Below are 4,692 nucleotides of genomic sequence, written 5' to 3'. Positions count from 1 at the left end.
ATTCACAGTGAATCTTATATGCTCTATAAACAGCAGAAATGTTTTTATGTTCAGCAGGTAAGTATTTTTTTGATGTACTGGCCCTACAATAGTGAGATGGAACAGCTGGTAATGATTTAATAAATTGATTAACTGTCTGTAGATTACTAGCAGGTGTTTTATTTGAGGGTTTATTTTTACCTCGTTTATCTTTTTTAGCAGTTAATAATTTAGATTTATTTGAATCAGTGTATTTTAAATAGATCTGTGTAATATTAAGTGTTTTCAAAAGAAATTGTTGACAAACTTTTGTCATTACACCATCAATTGGTAGAAAATAAGAATTTGAACAGGTTTTTTTAATATCAGTAGAACTTGAGTATCTTCTTTTTACTGGCTCAGTCTGTATTGATGCTATAAGAAAATCTTTTCTCTGCTGACCATCTAGTTCATAGAATGCTTCGAAAACATTTTGTCTTAATTCTTCAGTTATAATACCACAACTATTTTGACACTTTTTTGAGTAGCACGGGTTTGGTTGGACAGATTTTTCTTTAATTACAGTCCCTTTTCTAGTCTTATATGATTTTCCTTCTATTCTGAGTGTTGCATTTATCTTGCGTTTATTACCTCTAGACAATTTCTTGTAGGCACTTACACCAATCTGTGTATTATCATAATTATTTGCCTCTTCAAGTACCTCAACCTCCATGGTATGACAACTATTGTTTATGCTATTAGCTTCATTAATTATAATATTATTTATATTATAATCATTTGTACACATGTTCACTTCAAATGTAACATCATTATTAATAATACTACAGTTTTCTAGGCAGTTTGTATTTTTATTATTAGTGCTCAGTTCATTATTATTAATTGCTGTTGGTATGTTAATAACTATACAATCTTGAACACAAGTCATAGAGTCTTGAGTTATTTGTTCATCTACTTCATCTTGATTAGAAAAGACAACTTCTGTATCTTCATTTATTTTCAATGGAATAGAGTTTACCCATTTTTGAACATTTTTCATTTTATTAATTGATTTTAATTGATTACTTACATTTTGCTGATCGTTTGTTTGTATTCTGTCTCTGTTGTAATTATTTGGCAAAACAAGATTTATCATCTTACTAGCTCTATTCAATGAAGTTTTGGTATTCATAATGATATTGAAACGCTGTACACAATTAACTACAAAAAACCTGCATTAAAACTATAACTAGTTTACTAGTGTGTCTTATAACTAGTTTACTAGTGTGTCTTATACTGTTATTATCTTCTAAGTTCTTTAACATAATTCATTTAAGCATAAAAATAAAGTTTATTGTTTTAAAATAAAATGTTCTACGATGACTGATTAGGTTTCTTATCAGTTGAATTGTTATGATACACTCTATTATTTTTATTTATATCAGTGTTTTCAACGAATAACAACATTATATTGTAATAGTTATAATAATATAAATAATATAACAATAAATTACCGTATTAATTTAAATAAAACGTAGTAGAAAATAATACTTAAGTATAATTTTATAGTGGTTTACACTATTTGGCCTGTAAGATTGTAGACCACTTAAAACACTATATAGGGATATGCTGTAGGCTTACACTAATTGGCTTGCTGAAGAAAAAATTATTTGAACATGACGTTGATATTAACGTCGTGGCTTACATCAATTGACACTGTTTTAACAGTGTGTCTTACACTAAAAAAAATTTAATTAAGTTGAATTTAGACGGGAATTAATCATCTGAGGGTTACAATATTTGTCCACAATGTGTATTTTCTCTATAATAATCCATTTTAATCATAACCTGAAATTAGAAAAAAGTGAGGGTTACATCAATTGGCCTATTAGCCGACGAATTATATAGTAGGTATATTATTATTTGTATTACCCAACACTGTATTTAACATATTATTATATATAATTTGAACTGTTAATTCAAAAATAGTTAAAATCATCATTAAACTATCTTAAATATTTTTTTCAAGCATACAATTTAGACATTCAAAGCATACCAACCCTAAAAACATATAAACTCAATATTTTTATACTCAAGCACCCAATAATAATTAACATTAGATAAAAACCAAAAAGTCAAGGTAAGAAGATTTTAATAAAAAAAACATATAAAGCATAAAAGTTAAGCAAAGAATAGAAGAAGAAAACAAATAAACAATTTTAAATAAGCGCTTAACAAGCAGTTAAATTTTATATCTACTTTCCAGACTTTGAGCAATACTCGTTAAAGCTTCAGCTTTTTTTTCCTCAGCTGCAGCAATTCTTTCCAGCAATATTAATTTTCTTTCATAATAATTGGCCTTAATTTTTGTTTTTTTTTTGGCTTATAGCAGCAAATGATTTTGTGGCAGCAACAGTATTCTGCAAGTTGTTGATTTTTGATTTTTTTTTACCGCTATATACATTTCTATGAACAAATTAATTTAATTAATTAGAAAATACGTATACGTTTAATATTTAATATACATTTTTAAGTATGTAAGAACATTTTATTCCAAATATTAGAACTATACAAACCTAATTGATGGTTGTGATACGGTTGGGCCATTTGTTATAGGGTCATTAGCACAATTATCATCAACCACTTTATTTATATCTTCTACACTTGATAAAAGATCTTCAAGTCCTTGAGTCAAGCAACTGAGATAAAAGAAATAATTTTAAAAATTACACTTTTACGACATACATTTATATATTTTTAAATATAACAAACCCATCATTCCACATATTATCATCTGAGACATCATCTATCATAGCAGGCATATCATTGACCAATTCTATATTTGACTCATTTAAGCTTTGTGTTGATCTTTTGTACATTATAAAATTGAATAGTTAATATTAAAATAATTAATAATATACAATTTAATCTAATAATTAAATAAATGTTATTTGTTACCAAATAATTTAATATTGTTTGTTCTTTTAAAACACCTATGGAAATTTAGCATTTTGTCTCAACAAGAATCTAACTAAATTACAATTTACTATAATACACAAGATTAGTATTTAACTTAACATTAGCAACTACATTAGTACATTATTAGCCTACATAATAAACTTACAAATGTGGTACAAAAAACGAAATATCAGCAGTGCTTTCTTGCACTGAACTATGTCCTTCAACTATTGTCGGACCGATCAGTTCCAATATCTTATTTTCAAATTCACTAAACCCTTCTAAATCTACCTCTCCACCACCAGTTTTATTCCTTTCCTTTCTGTTACACCCTGCCTTACTCTTAAAATTTGTTTTTAAATCACACCATGTCTGAGTAAGCAAAAAAAAAAAAAAATAATAATAAAACTATTAAAAATCATTACACAACTATATAATACAATTACAATATATTATTATACATACCTTTCTCCACTCGCTCCAAGATTTATTTGGACCAACTTCAGAGTTTAAAACTTCTGAAATTCTTTCCCACAGCTTTAGTCTTTGTTTTACTGTAGACTTCGAGGTATTTTTCCCAGACACCAGTTCTGGATGTAATACCATGAAGTCTACTAGTAATTTTTTTTGTTAATCTGTAGTATTCGGCTTTCTGTATTTTTTCGTATCCATTGTAGAAAAAAACGAGTAAAACGATCAAATAGTACAGTAAAACCAAAAAATTTAATAAAAAAATAATAGAAAAACAAGGAACAATTTACGATGAGTTAAAGTTTTACTGCTTAGTAAGCGTCAATCAGTAATCATTAATAATTATCAAAGATAAAAAATATTTAGCCAATAATTCATAATTATAGCTATTATCATTATCATTTACCACATTTATTCTAAAATGCTGTGCCATGACTACGCTAATACTTATTTAATAATCTGCTCAAAAATGTTAATTATATTGGCACTATTTTGCCAATTTAGCATTAAACATAATTAATTGTTTTAATCATAACTATAACTATAACTCGAATAGCCAAACAGGTAAATTGAATTATGTTGGTCAATTAGTAGATCAATTTAAATAACTTTAAAAAACCAGTAGGTAATATTAGTTACACATTAAAAAAAACATTTAAACATATCAAAAATATCTGGTGCTCGTCAGTAGTGCGGCTGTCTAGACGACTAGACGAAGAGTACAATAAACTATAAAAATAATTCTGATAGTATTAAAAAAATATTTATATTATTTTATATTATTTTATTATAAATATATTCTCCAGTAGATGCATATGTGATAACTATGGGACGTCGCTATCTATTTATAGATATTAAAAAACCAATAATCATATATAGGATGTATTACATGTCACTTTTGTAACTATGAGTCATTACAGAGTGATTTCTCATACATCACTGAGCCACGATGTTTTATAGATATCCCTAAATAGGCCTATTTAATTTTTTTTTATAATACATCTATGAGTCCGAACATAGATATTACAGTGTGTCGTCACATTTGAGACTTAAAACGGACATCCCATAGACTTCAACATCTTCTCTTTGCACATAGGGATATTAAAAATTTCTATATTTTATTCTTTAATGTAATAGATATATTTGTGTTAGAAATCATTAAAAATAAAATAATCATAGTACTGTGACAAAAGTTACATATAACTATTTGACATAATCTGTTCTATCAGAAAAATACAATTTTATAAGGTTTAGGTTAGATAAAAAGGTTAGATACGTTTATGTTCCAAACAAAAATAACCGGCCGTT

At 26.7% G+C, this 4,692-nt stretch overlaps 1 pseudogene; it reads right to left on the bottom strand.

Moving 5' to 3' along the window:
- Positions 1-2,177: 2,177 nt before the first annotated feature.
- LOC111041483 lies at positions 2,178-3,585 on the bottom strand (annotated as a pseudogene).
- Positions 3,586-4,692: the final 1,107 nt, after the last annotated feature.

The sequence above is a fragment of the Myzus persicae genome, unplaced genomic scaffold (genome assembly GCF_001856785.1).
Source record: "Myzus persicae strain clone G006 unplaced genomic scaffold, MPER_G0061.0, whole genome shotgun sequence".
Classification (NCBI taxonomy): Eukaryota; Metazoa; Arthropoda; class Insecta; order Hemiptera; family Aphididae; genus Myzus; species Myzus persicae.
Note: the sequence above shows the minus strand (reverse complement) of the source record. Positions and strands in the feature narration are given on the sequence as shown.